Genomic DNA, 18,340 nt, shown 5'->3' with positions numbered 1-18,340 from the left:
GAGAAAGTTGTTGAAATCATATTTGTTTGAAAAAAAGTCACGATTTCACAAGTGTCCCTAAATGTGTCAAATCTATTCTCGAATGTGTTCCTAAGTTTAAGCTTAGCAAACGTTCTTAGCTAACCACATTTGGAACAGTTCCAGAGCATATTTCTTACAGTTTCTGATTAATGAAGCATATTCGGAACGCATTTGAAAACACACTCAAGTTACTGGAACAGGAACTCAAATGTTCCAAACATGTTCCCAATGTGTGTAGTCATGGTCAGTTAGTTAACATTCGAAAATAGGTAACCTCTTCAGGGGCGGACTGGGTCCCGCAAGAGTACGTCCACCTTTGCCTCCAAAGGACACAAGAAAGATGCAAAAAAAAAAAGTGCAAAAAATAAGAGTAATAAGAAAAAAAAGGTGCAATAAAAACAGACGCGCGGAAAAAGACGAAAAAAAAAGAAAGAAAATAAAATAGAAAACAAAAAAAAAACAATGGTACACATGTTTACAGGTTTAAAGAAAATAAAAAAAAAAAGCTAAGAGAAATCGCACAGGTTTGTGAGTGCAAAAATTTTTTTTAAAGAAATTGCACCAAAATAGAAAAAGGAGAGAAATTAAAAAAATAAATAAATAAATAAATAAACAAAAATAGGTCTTCAGCCTTGTGGGCGCAAGGATGCATAGGCGGGAGGGCGCATCGGATCGTGGGTCAATGGGCCGGCGGGCCAGTCCGCCCCTGAACGCCTGTCATCCTGAACTGAGAAAAATCCTGTTCTTATCTTTTAAAAGACACTGCCAACTTTGCACACCCGAAATATCGCAATATTGAACTTTATTTTTGTCTTTAGATTTGGTCTTAATCAACAATTGATTATTTTGCAAGATGACAGGAAAATGGTGTTGCGGGAATACTGAGGTCACTTTGACAAGTGTATTCGACTTCTAATTATCAGGAAACATAAAATGTCTAGTGATCTATTGGAGAACAATTTTCTTCACATTTTCTGTAAGATGATCATAATAAAGTTTTGAATAGCTTTTCCGATTTCATGCAATAAAATTTGAAATGAAAGGGTTGGAATTTTTTTGGAAAAGTGTGAGGGAAGGGGATTGTTTGCTTTTTCCATTTTTTAGAGGGCAACATGAAACATTTAGTCACTTAAAAACTCGTCAGTTGTCCTTTCTGTCGCATTAGACCGTTTTTTATTCCTTAGTAACAAATCATTTTTACAATTAATTGTTAGCAATACTTTTGCACAATCCATTTGGAATGTCAGGTTAATAATTAAGAAACTGACAAGCAGGGAATGCAAGTGACAAAATCAATGTTTTTTACAAAACTTAAAAGTTCAAACTGAGATAATCTTTCATTTAAAAATTTTTCGGAGCCATGCTGTATAGCAGCACCTACAAGAACTTTTCACTTTTCACTCCAGGGTCATCCTTACCTAATAGTTTAACCAGTTGATACCTTGAATACAGCACTGAATTTTTGATCCAAATCCGAAACCGAGCAATTCCTGGCCCAGCAACCCCAGAGATGCTGTTTCACTCGGAGGACTTTGAACGTCCCCCCAGTCACCATTAATGGTGACGGTGATTCTTCGACCAACTATGATTTAAGCCAGGACCCTCTGGTCACACTGCTAGTACCGTCTATTGCCATAAAACAGATGAGTGTTTCCCATGTAATTTGTACTAATTATTATAATATTTTAATTTTTGTGCGTGCACGCGCACCCCATTGTTTCTAGGTGCTTTGACTAAAATAACAATTGCTAAAATAAGTATTTGAGCATTAATACGGTGCTAAAAATGTTCTGCACATTTTATCAAGCAAGAAGATTTTAAAAGCCATTGAAAAATGAAGTCAATATTTCACTATCCCAAAAAGCTGAATTTTCAAGAATTTTTGTGCCAACCCGGAAAAAAAAATCATTCTTAGGGTTGCTCTTTGCATATATTATAGTTTCCAAAGCATAAAGCTGCAATTTCAAGATGGGGAACTCCAAGTTCCTCATTTATGTATTTTACACAAATCTGCGTTATTCCCGATGCGCTTTTCTCTTTACAGTGAAGCCAATGAGAAGCAAAGGGATGTAAGTGGACATTTTAAAGTTTTGAGTAAAGCGCGTTTAAAAATAACATCCTTGATAGGCTTTCATTGTTTTTTTTTTACTTCCTCTTACAAAAAAGGAAGTATTGTATTCACGAAAAAATTTTCACTCAAAAAAATCGACCATAATTTCCATTTTACTCACCCCCGAATGAATATTGAGTTTTTTTTTTTCGACTCGACCACACGTGGATATGTGCCTAAGCACATATAAACACGCGAAATATCCATAATGACGATTCCCGAGATAATCACAACGAATTTTCTCATGACGTCTGTATGTACGTATGTGTACGTATGCATGTATGTGCGTATGTGCGTATGTATGTCACATATCTCAAGAACGGTAAGTCCTAGAAAGTTAAAATTTGGTACGTAGACTCCTAGTGGGATCTAGTTGTAAACCTCCCCGTTTGGTTGCATTCGGGTGCTTCTAAATGGATCTTTTGCCCCTTTTTGCTGTTAAATAACGGTTAATTTCGATGTAAACTGAAGTGGGGTTATAATTTGGCGGATATCGCCAGTCTTTTGGCCGCCAAGCTTTGTTGCCGACTGGGCGACAAATTTGGCGATTTTCTTTTAAAAATCTGTTTCAATTTGGCCACTGTAGGAGATATTTAAAGAGTAAATTATTCACTGTAAAAAAATTCCGAAACGTTACTGGTTATTTCCGTGGAACGTTTCGTGATTTCAGAGGTTTTCACCTATTTCCCCGTAAAATCAAGTATCTTAGCAAAAACGTTTCCTGAATTCCTAAAAGATGCACGAATGCAGACCTTGCACTGGTGTGAAAAATATTTTTCTGCTACCGGTTTAAATATTGACGGAGCGTGTTTATTAAGTGTTTCGACTTTAGATTGTTTATGGCCCGTCCGGATTGACTAAGCTTCCAATGGGAGCAAATAAGTCACTGGATAGCTACAGCCTTGCGAGGCAGGAATTACAGGCAAGGAATATGCTTGGTTCTTGCTTGCAATTGTAGCGTGGCCGTGGTTGCTCTAATACTTCTGGAGCTTTCTTGGTAAATCAGGAAGGTTCTAATCAAATAAATCAATCCTATTTAATTTTTTCTAGAAGGTTCACGACTGGCTTTAATAGGTGAGATTTCTTAATATTTCAGAAAGGTTACTGACTTTTATCAGAAAACGTTCCTGGTTTTTGTAAGATATGTTACTGACTGAAATTGGGCACATCAGCTGCCTATTATTTTCCAGGAACGCTTCTGAATCGTTTTTACAGTGTTGAATCACATTAAAATTGCCAGTAAGAGGGAAATGACACAGTATATTGGAGTAAAGGGAAGTCATGTGTTGCACACATCAGCTCGTTTTCTAAATCATGCTGTACAGCAGCACCTACCAAGGCTACTAGTATTATCTCTTGCCCAAGACAGAGGAGAGGTTTCCCTACTATTTGTACTGGTTATCTCCAAGATTTTGAATTTCGCCACTTGCATCCCTTTGCTTCTCACTGCCTCAGTTGTTTACCATAAAATATGAGAGCATTAATTGAAACACCAAAAAAGCGATCTTTAAAAGCATAAATACTGCGTTTTGCTACAAAACAACTCACAAGCGATAGTGGGGGTCGTTTCCGAAATTTTAAAAGTATTTTTTTTTTCTGAAAGAACATGCTTAAAACAATAGGATCTAACCATTTTTTAAATAATTTGTTTAAGTTTCATACTTAAAAAAAAATACTTAAATCGTTGCGCTTTCATTGTTTACATTTCTTGCCGATGACATCACAAATGATGAAATGCCATTCTGTGTTACCATTCACAGAGCAAAATATTTAATTCGCGTTTTTACTCACGTATACTGGCAACGATGGTTGATAGCAAGCGTAGAGCGCAATTTTAATTCACTTCTTCATTATCATAACGTGGAAACACGGTACAAAATGCGCCAAAGAGCATCATTTGGGACGTCATGAAGATCACGCCTTGTTTGCAAAATCGGACATTTTAAAAAGTTAATTAAAAAATAACTGTTGGGAAAATGAAAGAATTTTCTGCGTCCATGAAATGCTTATTCTATCAATTTCAGAGACTAAAAGTACTACTTTTGACTGTTGGAAACAACCCCATTATGCATCATAATTTCTCCCTTACTCATATCGTTATGACTAGTTACGTGACTTAATCTTTTCTCCCGGTTGTAATTAAACAGTAAGGAAAATGACAGTTTGATTGTAATGAGAGTAATTTTCTACTCCTCAATAGATATGATTAATAAGGAATGTGATGAGCATTTCTGTCGAGATCGTAGCGATTATTTTTAGTTCAAAAGCAAAGAATAATTTACTAATTTGCATAGTATAATTAAGAAAATAAATCAGAAAGACGAATTTTAATACGATCAGATGTTTCTAAAAATGATTAGTAATGAACACGTTTAAACACGGTACTTGGAAAAACAAGAAGAAATTACAGGTGTCCCTCGTATAACACGGTTAATTCGTCCCGTGTAGTATCGAAACCGTGTTATACGAAACGTTTTTATAAATAGTTTTTTTACTCATTTTTAAAGCTAATTACTCATGTACATATCATAATTCATGTCAATATGTTTCGTGTTATATCGAAACCGCGTTCTGTGTTATATCGAAACCGTGTTGTACGAGACTTAGAAATAATGTGAATCAAGGAATGTGTACCGTGTTTATATCGAAACCAAGCTTTAAAGTACAAATTTTATAACAGTTGAAATTTCGTCTTAATAGAACATACAAACGAAAATTGGCAACCAAAACATGTAACGGTCCACTGATCGAAAATTAAGAGTTGTTATATATGATACTACTTAATTATTTTATTCCCTCAAATCAAAACTATGATGTACCAACAATAAAAACCTTTATTAACTTTCTTAACAAACAAAACGCATTCTATGAGAAAAACAGTCCGAGCATTTCAGCAGCAATAAAGTTCGTCTGAGCAACAACAACAAAACAAAATATGAAATTCTCAACTCCAATAAACTATAGGGGGCGCTGCAGCCAATGTAAAATGTCGGATGGAAAAGGTAAAACAAACAAATGCCTTAACTTATAACTTGCATTGACGCTTAGTGAATGACAGTAATTTTTCACAGTGTTTGTGAGAAGCTTTCTTTTCTATTCTTCTGAAATTACATTACACCATAAGCTGTCTGGCCTGTAATTTACCCCAACGAAAACACGTGGAATGGAATACTTTACCCTTTTCTTTAGTATTATTTATCACCGCAAAGTAGCGTATTCGAGCTCTGGAGTTGCGAAAAAAATAATTAGAACTCTCATTTTATTTTATATTTTGTTTCAAATACATTTATATTTATCGTTTGTCAAATTTAGCTTATGCCTTTTCCTAGTTTTATTTTCTTACAATGCATTGGAAACAAAATAATTTTCATCTTTTTGTTTTTAGGACACTGCAATGAGAAATATGTTAAAACTGAAAAGTTAGTATTATACGAGGATACAAATGCTCAAGAAAAATAGAAACAGTTTTTCGCAAAAAATTTAATAAAAACAACGTAAAAACTTATTAGAGTTATTCTGATACATTTTTTAACTGTTCATTATGAAATTCTATCTTTTAAAATTTGTGTGGTATCAAAACCGTGTAATATTTAACCCTTCAAGCGGCCGTGACGTAAAATTCCTTCACCCAGCGATGTATCGAAGAGCGGCCGTACGAGGGACACAAAAAACTGGTCACACACAGACGTGACACATACACATACACACATACACACACACATACACACACACACACACATACACACACATACACACAGACATTTTCCAAAAATAGTCGAAATGGACTCAGTACACCTCAAAACGTTCGAAATCGTCAAAACTCGAAATTCGAAATTTTGCACGAATCCAATACTTTCTTCTATATATTAGATATAGAAGAAAGTAAAAAGAAAAATTAATTTCAATTTTGACATCTGGAATTCAAATTATGTTTTTCGCAATCACGAGTGTGTGTGTGTGTATGTAGGTGTGTGTGTTTGTGTGCGTGGGGGGCGGGGAATGTGTATGTGTGTATAGGCATATGTGTTTGTGTCTGTGTGGAGGCATGAATGTGTGGGTATTTGTGTGTACGTTTGTGTATGTGTTTGTGAATGTGTGTGTAGGTGTATGTGTGTATGTGTTTGTGAATGTGTGTAGGTGTATGTGTGTATGTGTTTGTGAATGTGTGTAGGTGTATGTGTTATGTGTTTGTACGTGTGTATGTGTGTGTGTGTGTGTATTTGTGTATGTATGCGCGTGTGTATAGGATATGGATGCAACCTGGAGACGGTTTTCGCTATAGGAGCAGCATCGTGAGGAGCCGGTCGGCGGTGATGCTGCAGAGGGTGGCGGGGGGAAAATAAAATCATAGGACATCAAAACAATCAAATGAAAGCAATAAGCAATCGTGATTGCTCAAAAAACTATTTTGTAATTTTCACATTTAAGTAATCCTTAAAAAATCCGGGTAAAAGTCGTTGACAATTAATCTGACGTGTTTACTACGCAGAACTTCTGTCTGCAGGCAAAAGTTACGAATGGTTGAACTATTTTTTTTTCTTTGATTCAATGTGAATTTGCTTCAGAGTGTTAAAAAGAGTTCTTGATTTCTGTGTATTTGGTTTCGTAAGATTATTTTTTTTTGTTCAATTTAAATTTAAAGTAAACTCTTCAGGAAAAAATACAAAACTATTTAATTTTAAAATTATCTAACCAAAAACTATTTATAGCACACGAGGTATCCGAAAACCTAGTAGTTATTAAAATATTTTAAACTTTTTTTTTCTCCAGAAAACAGTAAAGAAAAAAAGAAATTAAAAATCGAAATGCAGTTTATCGTATGTTTAACACTGAAGAAAGTCAAAGACGTTGCTTTTTACGTAGCTGATTATAGATAAGTGAGTTCGTTATTTTTTATTTGAAAAATTAAATTGTAATTATTTATTTTTATTTTGATAACATTTAAAAAAAGGCAAGCAAACATTCTTTCGAAATACTTGAATTGTCAACCTTGTTTTTTTTTTTTTTTTTGTTAGAAACTAATTCCAAAAAAGGAAAAGCAAATTTTATTATGCTAAGTAAATGAATTTAAGTTTATTAAAATAAGCTGCCTACCAATTAAAGAGAGCAAATTAGATATCGGTTTTACATTAACATACCCTCGTATAGCACGGTACTTCTACAACACGGCTTCGATATTACATGGTACGAAACTTTAATTTAATGCTTCATGGTTTTGATACAACACGAATATTAGATTTATAAAAGATGGAATTTAATTTTGGTTTAATACATTCCGTTAATTTTAGCAAATAAATCTAATATTTTACTTTGTTTTTATGAAACTTGTTTTCTATACAACACGGTACACATCCCTTAATTTACATTATTTCTTTGTTTTTATGAAACTTGTTTTCTATACAACACGGTACACATCCCTTAATTTACATTATTTCTAAGTCTCGTATAACACGTTTTCGATATAACACGGAACACGGTTTCAATATAACACGATACACACTAACCTGATTTTCCTCATGCACATGCCTAATTATTATTAAAAGTAAGTAAAAATGTTATTTAAAAAAAAGTCTTGTATAACACGGATTCGATACTACACGGAATGTATTAACCGTGTTATACGAGGGACACCTGTACTTGTTTTCGTTTGACTTATATTATATTTTACTTTTAAAAGTTGAACCTTTCAAAAGATATATTATTTGGAAGGAATTATTTTGGAGCCTACGACAGTCGAGAAAGATAGATACGGCTGCTGTGAGAAAATCAATGTTGAAGTCAGATAAGGTAGGTAGGCTCATTTAGCTCCAGACAAACTACTCTCTATTGTTAGAAATTATTTCTTTCAATAGTTATTTGGTAGAATGTAGCGATTTGAGCTGATATTTAAAATTTTGCCTAGTTAAAAGCAATTCATTCAAGAACGCTTATCATCATTCATGCATCGAAGAAATTCTTTTTCATTTTTACGGTTTCAAACGATCACCCCTACCCCCCCCCCTAAGAAAAGATTTAAACAATGAGTTAATTCTTTCTTTTATACCATAGCAGTTTCATGCAATATTAGGGTTCTAAGTTCAAATTTAGAGCTCTTTATAACTTTTTCATATTTCGGTAGAAACTAGCAGACTTAGTGTTGTTTATTTCATAGCTGCGGTTAGAAACTACTCATTTAATATCGGAAATTTATTTAATTTGAAATTTTTTAAGCATCAATGAATTTTAAAGGACAAACTTTTCAGCTTTAAAAGCATAACATCGGTACATCTACTGAAACCAACTTATTAAATTTACTAGCATTTATTGCATGAGGATTCAGTTTGTAAACAAAACGCAATGTCTCTGAGCTGATATGAAACGAGCTGATGTGTGCCTGACATGACTTCCTTTTACGCCAATTTAATGTCATTTTCCCATTATTGGTAATTTTAATGTGATTCAATAGTTTACTCTCTAAATATCACCAACAGTGGCCAAATTGAAACCAGATTTAAAAAAAAAAAGCCAAGTTAGCGACAAAGCTTGGCGACCAAAAGACTGGCGATATACCGCCAAGTGTCCGCCGAATTGTAACACCACTTGCGTTTACATCGAAATTAACAATGATTTCCTCCCCAAAAGGGGCAAAAGTCCCCCTTAGAAACACCCGAATGCAACCGAAAGGGAGGTGCACAACTAGACCCCACTAGGAATCTACGTACCAATTTTCAACTTTCTAGAACATACCGTTCTTGAGTTATGCGCCATACATACGCACATACGCTTATCCGCACATACATACATACATACGTACATACAGACGTCACGAGAAAACTCGTTGTAACTAACTCGGGAATCGTCAAAATGGATATTTCGCGTATCTATACGTTGTTAGGCACTTATCCACGTGTGGTCGAGTCGAAAAAAAAAACTCAACGTTCATTCGGGGGTGAGCAAAATGGAAATTAAGGTCGATTTTTCAGTGAAAATTTTTTTGCGAACACAATACTTCCTTTCTTTGTAAAAGGAAGTAAAAAAGAATCAAATTTATATTATTTCCATATAGTATAGATCTGAACATTAATTTCAACACCAGATCCTTACATTTTTTTTTATTAGCATAAATGAAAGGCATCTATTATGTGCAAGGTTTTCAACCAGAATTCTACACTTATTTACAGTAGAGAGATATTACTTAAAATTCCAACTATGTTCACTTTGAAACTTAGATTCGAAAAAAAAAAAAAAAAAACTCATCAACTCCCCATCATTTAATCCATCAATAATACCATATAAATTTCCATCAATACACTCATCTTAACTCTTAACATCTTTCTGAAACGAAATTTATTATTCTGCCTTTTCGAGACATAAGACATATCCTATTTTTAACTTTTAACTCGCGTTTGAAGCATGCACTTACATTTAAAAGCCTAATAGAAAGTTTCAGAGTAACTATAAGGAGTTAATGCAGTACATAAAGATGGCTCGAATAGGTGCTTTCGTAAGCAGTATGTACTTTCTATCTATTATGAACATTAGAATTCCGTGTCTTTGATAGGAAAGTCACGTATGTTCATGAGAATCCTCGTTTGATATCGGCACTTAAGAAAATTTTAAAATCAATCGCATACGAAGGATTTAGATTTGAAAGAAATGTAAAACTGCTTGTACATACCAGAATTATGCTGTTTAATTTTCCGTTCTTGTTTTAACATTTGTTTTAGAACGGTATGTAACACTTTGATTAAAAAAAAACGCAGTAATTGTTCATAAAAAAATAAATAAAAAGGAACTGTCGGGGAAAAAAAAAAAATCTATCTCTATTTTTTTTTTTTTTGTTTATTCTATTAATTTCAGTGACTAAAAGTAGTACTTTTGTCTGAGGGAAACAACCCCATTGATTAATTTTTCATGCTATATTTTCATTGGAAACCAAATAAGCAATTCTGTAATATGAAGCTAAATAATAAAAGATGGCAAATATTCAAAAAATAAATGAAAGTGATATATTTGTAATTATCTTTTTACTTTCCCACGGCAGACTCACCCTAAACTACATTTAAAAAAATTCTATTGAAGGAGTTCTGTTGAAAATGACATAATAACACGTGCTGGTATTTAAAAAATTAAATGGTAAAAACTCACCAAAAGCATTTTTAAAAAATGCTGCCTAAGGAAATAATTCATCGGACTTGTAACTTGTCTAATTTCACGACAATTTGTCTAACTCACTTCAGTTAATAAACCTCCCGTAACACTAATTATTTTCTTGGTTCATTTAACGATTTGCCTCATTGTTTAAACGTATGAAAACTAGAGACTGAACCCTTCCTCATCAATAAGGGAACGATAAGTACCTAGATCGTCTTTCAAAGGCTGAAGACATCACTAGCAGCTGCCTAGACAATCATTAAATTTGCTCAGTGGTATTTTTCTCTGGAACAAACCACCCAAGGATAATATAGATAAACTGTCCTTAATAGCTCCGATCGGTAATTTACGTATGTATAGTTATCCTAATTTATATGCACTGTTTAAACCTTTGGTATTGTTGATTGGGAAGCAAACAGTACTGTCATTTGTTCTGCAAAGAAAAGATTGTGTCTTGGACGTTAAGGATTTGAAAGACACGTTAAAGTCTCATTTGTTGCATAAATGCATATTAGTATTCTAATTCGGTAAATTTTTGTTTGTAGTTTGACTATTGATTGTAAATACATAGGGTACAAATTTTTATTTAAGAGTAAAAAATTATTACTGTTAGCTCTTTAAAGAGTTTTGTTTTATGATCAAATTAATTCATTTTTGTCATCATTCAAATCAAAGCTGTCATTTATTCGCGCATATGCCGAACTTAATGTTGTTGTTTTTTCTCCCTTTTCGTGGCTTGAGATAGTACTCGTAGAAACCTGCGTACTTAGGGTCATAATGTCCCAATGTCCACCCCACTGTATAACGATAGTATTAATTTCGAAATTTTATCAATCACTTGGGTTACTCAATATCAACGGAGCTTGGCAACTACTTGGGAATCTTGGGAGAATAAGTGAGAGGAAATTCAAAAAGAAAAACGTGAGTACAAGGTCAGGAAAATAGTTTTGCATCTGCTCTTTTTATTATTCATTCAAAGGATATTAAGAGACCAGATAAATTCAGTTACAACGAACTTCGGAATCTCCTACAATTGTTTGTTTTAACGGGAGTTTCGTTGTAATGGAATTCTAGCAATTTAGTAATGTTGTAGGAATTATTTTGGGTTTGAAAAATTATTTCGTTAAAACGGATATTTCGTTGTACAGTTAATTTCCGATTATCCGCGGAATTGGGTGACACAACAGTCACGAGTAATAAAAATCGCAGATAAACCGCAAAAAGCTAAAATGAGGGACAAATAAGGTAAAAAATGTCCTTCCGCAAAAACGTAACTGCATTGATGCATAATACTTCCTTCAAACAATGAAAATATATACAGTACAGTAAAAATGTTTATTTTTTCACAACAGAGCACAACATCACTATAGAATTAGTGTACGAGTGAATAGGATGTAGAAAGAATACCAAACGGTAAATAAATAAATAAAATAAAAACCAACTGATTTTTTTTTCAGTAAGTTACCCATAACCAGAGCTAAGGCAGAATTACATGAATTACAACACCTCCAACTCGGTCATTCCAGAGGAGGCAGTACTCGGCTGGAATGACTGAGTTGGCGGTGTAATTCATGTAATTCTGCCTTAGCCCTGGCTATAGTGCGGTAAATTACTGAAAATACCTTGCCTTGCCTTCAGTGCTCGAGTTGAACCGAACCATTGCTTCGGTCACTCGTCTGGTCAGTGCCAATTCTATTTTAGCTACTAGTTTGTTTGACACTCTTGGCTACCTTAAGAGAATTTTCCTCCTCCACCTCAGTCACTTCCTAAGCCGGGCTGATGAGTGCTAATAAGCACGAAACTGCTGTCCTTGGCTGGAATGACTGAGTTGGTGGTGTAATTCATACTGTAAAAAAATTCCGAAACGTTACTGGTTATTTCCGTGGAACGTCTCGGGATTTCACACGTTTTCACCTATTTCCCCGTAAAAACAAGTATCTTCACAAAAAAGTTTCCTGAATCGCTACAAGTTGCGCGCGTGCAGACTTTTCACTGTTGTGAAAAATACCTTTAGCAACCAGTTTAAAGATTGAAAGAACGTGTTTATTAAGTGCATCGGCCTAAGGTTGCTTGCAGCCTGTCCGGATTGACAAAGTTCCCAATGAGAGCGAAATACGTCAATGGATAGCTACAGCTTTGCAAGACAGGACTTGTAGGCAAGAGATACGCTTGGTTCCTTCTTGCACAGCTTTGGCCGTGATCGCTCTGATTTTTATGGAGTCTTCTTGGTAAATCAAGAAGGTTCTAATCACGAGCACTAAATCTAGTTATTTTTTCAAGAAGGTTTTAGAGATATGAGTGGCTTTAACAGGGGAGATTTCGCACTTCTTCAGAAAGTTTCAAGGTTAATTTCATAAAGGTTACTGACTTTTAGCGGAAAACGTTCCTGGTTTTTCCAAGATATGTTACTCTAAGAAATTGGGCACATCAGCTGCCTATTATTTTCTAGGAACGTTTCTGAATTGTTTTTACAGTGCATAAATAAACAACTGAGTTTAAATTTACAAATTTTTGACAAAAAAGAAAACGCAGTTGGTATTTGCTTTTTACTGTGAAAATATGTGTTTCTGATTGTTGGTTGACTCGCAGATAAGCCGCCTCGAGGATATTCCGCTTGCGGATAATAGGGAGCTTACTGTACTGGTACTCGTTCTAACGGGATTGCATTGTACATTCATTTAAGTTCTGGTAAAGTTATTCAATTAAATAAGTTCCTTATTCAGTTTCAGTAGAAGTCATTTTTGTGTGTAAATCTTGAAGCAATAGGCTTGGACCCAGGATGGAGTCTACTGGCTGTAGGTGGAATGTTAACTCTCTAGCAGTTTTTTTTTTTTTTGATACATCTGCATTTTCCAGTGTTCTTGGTGGATCATTTTCTCTCCTTTTTCCCATTGAAAGGTTGATTCTGGCGTTGGGACTAAAAATGACATTTGCGCGGAGCAAGTTGTGGACTTGCTAACTACTACAATTTGGTTCCTCCCCAAATTTGATTATTTCTTTAGGCTATGATGACTAAACTGAGATGATGTGTTTAAGTTTGAACTTGATTTTTTTTTTTTGGCTCAAGAGTCAAGCCGTATTTTGTGTTTAATTAATTAGCATAATTCAGTGTTCATTAATTTTTCTTACGGTTTGTTAAATAATTAATGTTGCTAAAATCAACTTCAAGATCAAAAGTTACATATTTTATGTTTTTTTACGTTACGCTAGATGTCAGTCTTGATAATTGTCTCAATTAATGGGAGAGAGTTGGTTTCCCACTGAACTCATAAACTTTGTTGAAACAGTGCCAGCAATAACAATTTATTTTTAAACTTGCACTAGAACAAAACATATTTCACAAAATTTTATAATTCAAAACAATTCACAACATTAACATATGTAAAAAAAAAAGTTCGTTATTTTTGGGCTCCCCAAGCTAAGGGACCTTAAGCCAGGCTTCACGGGCTGACACTTAAATCAGACATTGGCAATATCTAAGAAAGTAAAGCGATGTGCTTACAATTTACCATTTCTCTTCATGTAGAACTATTACGTACAAACTTTGTCATTTACATTTTATAGAGCGTGAATTAATGGAAAACCACTTTAAGACTTCAGATTCTGGAAGGCGAAGCAAACAGATTTTTTAAGTTTCAAATCAGACGTGAAAGTTTGTTTGCAAGTTTGCTTGTTTAGTTATTTAATCTGATTATTTACTTACCGATTTTAAGAGATAAAAAATTAAAATAATATTATTTCAATTTGAAAAACAAGATACCATAATAATGCCAAAACTTATATTTTTTTCTCTATTTTCTTTCTAATTTTTTGTCTAGTTGAAGTGAGTTAACCCATATACCCCACTCAAATGCTGTTCTACTACATAATTATTAATTTAATTTTAAAATATGCCATTTTCGGTGGCATCATTTATTTGGTTCTTTATTCAAAACATAAAATTCATATCACAATGGGTTATGAATCAAGATTAAATTCACGTTTATATATGAAATTGATTTCTTAAGAACATCTCGCATGATCTGAACATTTACAGCCTACAAGCTTCGACTTAAAATTAATTCCTGAACATATCTTCATTCCAATTTCATCCAAGCATTAAAGACCGATTGGAGTAAATATCTTTCGCCTTAGCAGTTCCAGCGCAAAATGGCGTTCGGCTACTTTCAATAGAACCCAATGCACTTTTACAGCGGATTTTCATTTCAAGCATAAATCTCCACTCCGAATTCTATACAACGCTTTCTGAAACTATTCGAATCTCAGTTGATTATTTGTGTAGGAATTTAACTGAAATGCGATATGAGGCTCCAATCAGCTGAGTAAATAAGCGAACTTTATTTTGGGATAGCCGTTTCTAAATGCTTTTCCGCTCGAAGGTATTACGATGAGTAATATTGTATGGTTTCATAAGATAGTTTGCCAATATTGAATCTTAACCCTTTCAGCGCTCATGAATGTAAGATCACGTTCTCCGAGAATCATTTAAAGCAGCCCAGAACGTGATATTGCAGTTATGAAAATGGCACCGCATCATTGAATTGAAAGAACCGTGAACGTGAGATTGCGGTTAGGCATGAGGCATCACATTTGGACCGAGTTCTGAATTTGAAAAATATTGAAATTAAAAAGAATATATTCCGTTTTTGTTTACATCATGATTGTAATGATGGTTTAGAGAAGAGAGCAGGGGTGGATTCAGGGAAGGGTCAAAGGGTCAGCTGACCCCCCTGTGATTTTTTTAATGATTATTATTCAAAACTTTAAATTTTAAGATCCGAAAAAATAGTATCTGGAATTAATGTTTTCCTTTTTTTGCTTCGTTCTGCAAGGTTTTTTTTCCTAGTACCTCATAATCTAAAGAATATGACAGTTCGTTTCACTGGGCCACTGCTATTATGAGATTTTTGTTCATTTTCAAAAGAACAATCACCTCTAATGAGCTTAAAAGTTTTTTCAGAGCACTCTTCCACTTCAAACCACAACGTTTTGTGTGCTATAAAATATTTATGTAAATGTATCCAACTATTTAATACGGTAACGTGACAAGCCTGTCTGCCAAAGAAATATGATTTTTCGTGAAAATTTTTGGAATATGATTCATGGCACAGGTTACGCCTTTGAAAAATTTAGGGGCAGGGGGTAATTTGAAACGGTTTTGATCTAAATTTTTGGCGGGTGGGGGGGGGGGGGGGGTCATAACCTATGAGGGAATAGGCCATCACCCTTGAGGGGATTGGTACTCCTGTTTAACTGATTTTTTATACGGTTTAACATGCTGACCATTGAAACTTGACCCCCCTTTCAAAAAATTCTGGATCCGCCCCTGGAAGAGAGAAATGGGGGAAAAGAAGTGGGTGGGGATTAACCAGGGTTGGTAAAAAAAAAAAAAAAAAAACACGTTTTACGTTTGGAAAAAAAAACAAAAAACAAAAAATCCGTTTTTAGTGTTCAAAGCACCAAAGTGAGTTACACTAAAAAAATCATGGGGGTTAACATCAATAAAGAAATTATTAACAGCGTAGCACTCACAAAAGTATTTTGAGAAGTGCAATTCCCTGATGTGTCTATCACTGTATCTAAATATCTGCTATTTATCTATCAATTTATGTCTACCAACCTTTATATCTATCTACTTATCTATCTATCAATTTATATCTACCAACTTTTCTATCTATCTTCTTATCTACCTTTGCATATCAAGCTACACTTTTCTATCAGTCTATCATTCATCCCCTTAACTATGTTAATGTTTATCTATCTATCTATCTATTTAAATCTACCTAAGAGTTTATCTTAAACCTACCTAAGAATCTATTTTAAATCTATTTTAATCCGAGTTTATATATATATATATATATATATTTACGTGTCTTATTGTCTATCTATTTACACATACATATCTATCCAAAACAAATCTATATCTTTGCTTAAGTAAGATAAATTGAAACCCCTCCGTAAAAAATTTCTTGCTGCGGCACTGGATTGACTAAACAGAGTGACAAAGTGTGTTGCGTAATATTCCCATATGAAAACAAATACCATTTGCTAACCTTATACACTCTTCAAAAAATATTAAAAGAAAATCGAGAGATTTTGAAAATGAAATTTAATAAATAAAGCAATTATCAAAAAATATATATATATAAATAAATAAATAAATAAATTGTCTATTCATTAAAAAAAATGAATTGTAATATTTAATGAAAGATAGTGTTGAAAAGTAGTAACATTTAAAGAAAAAAATGACAAAACGGAAGTGAAACGTGTTCTAAATGAACATGTTCTACATGAATTCTTTTAACGAACGCTGGAAAAAGAAATTCGTAAGTTAGATATAATTTGCAGAATTATATTTCATATCTGCCTTTTATAAGCATTTAAAGCTAAATAAAAAATAATATACAGAAAACATATCCAAAAAAAAAAAAAAAAAAAAAAAAAAAAAAAAAAAACAGAAAAAAAAGAAGAAAAAGGCTAAAACAAGCATTATATTTTGACATGCGAGAGTTGCAGACAAAAGTATTTATAATTGGAGATTTGATATTTTTTTCAATAATTTAGCTTTCACGATTTACATTTGTTACGCAGTAGAAAAGGGAATGTTGAACATTAAGTCTGAAAATAAGAGAACTATGGACATAAAACAAGATCTAAATACAGAGTTTTCACAACCGTTAGTCCAAGATCCATTTTTCGTATTGCAAACGCGGTCAAATTAAGATGCAGTGTTAGGATATTGAAAGTTTGATGCAGAAACGAAAATGAGTGAAAAATACAAAATCTAACTTTGTGTACGGATTCTAGGTTCCTAACTTATATTTACGGATATTATCTCCATTAAAAAATTATTCAAAAAAAAAAAAAAAAAAAAAAAAAAAAAAAAAAAAAAAAAAAAAAAACATAAGCATTTGTGACTAAAACTCAGGAAGTTATTCGAGTTCAAAGTTTTAAGGGACCATGTAAAGCATAAGGTTAGAACTTGTCGCTGTTTCAGAAGAATGATAGGTTATCGAAGTAAAAACAAAATACATACATATATTTATATATTTAACCTAAATTATTTTTTCGCTTCAAACTTTCAACATCTTAACTTTACATCTCATTTTGACCATTTTTTGCATCGAAAAGTATGAGCGTAGGAGAACGGTTGAGAAAATAGAGGTTTTGAAGGGTAAACGGGGACACGCTGTAGGGGAAACCCGGGTAACGTGAATACCTTAAGCTTTTCTTGATTATTGTCGTTTAGTTATAACTTTAGAAATTGAAACAAATGTGTATAATCATTCTTCATTTAATGCACTTGTGTAATGCAATAACAGTTGTCCTTAATATTAATTACACTATTAGATATAAGGCCTGTTTTCAACAATGGCATGAATATCCACTTTGCCCAACACCCCGGGTAAAGTGGATTCGTTACTAGGGCAAAGCGAACAACAACATTATTTGTCATGAATCTAAACATTAAAAATAAAATAACCATCGAAAATTAAAGGAACATATCCAAAAAACATTTTTTTGCTTCAATGCTAATTATTGTAGTTATTGCAAACAAAGAAATTAAACTTAAAAATAAAATAAACGTAGAAAACAAAAGGAACACATTTAAAAACTTTTTTTTTGCTGCAGTGCTAATTGTTGTTGTTAATACAAACAAAGAAACTGAACTTAAGAATAAAATAAGCATCGAAAATTAAAGGTTCATATTAAAAAGCATTTTTCTGCAATACTAATTATTGCAGTAATTATTGTAGCAAGCAAATAATTTTTTTTTAAAAGTCAGCATCCAAAATTTAGGAGCATATTTAAAAAAAAAAAAAAAAACATTTTTCTGCTACAATACTAATCATTGCAGTTATCACAAACAAAATCATTACCATTTTCGAATTCAGAACACTCTTTATGACATCACTCAGTACAAATATGACATTTTATCATGTTTTCTATTATCTGATCAGCTTCTTCAATGAAAGGTTCATCACAGAAAATGCACCTTACATCATCAAATTTTTTACTTCCTTCTTCTTATCATTCTCTTATGCAGTCCTATGTTTTGTAGTAGAGATTTTTGAT

Source organism: Uloborus diversus, chromosome 8 (genome assembly GCF_026930045.1).
Source record: "Uloborus diversus isolate 005 chromosome 8, Udiv.v.3.1, whole genome shotgun sequence".
In the NCBI taxonomy this organism is placed as follows: Eukaryota; Metazoa; Arthropoda; class Arachnida; order Araneae; family Uloboridae; genus Uloborus; species Uloborus diversus.
Note: the sequence above shows the minus strand (reverse complement) of the source record.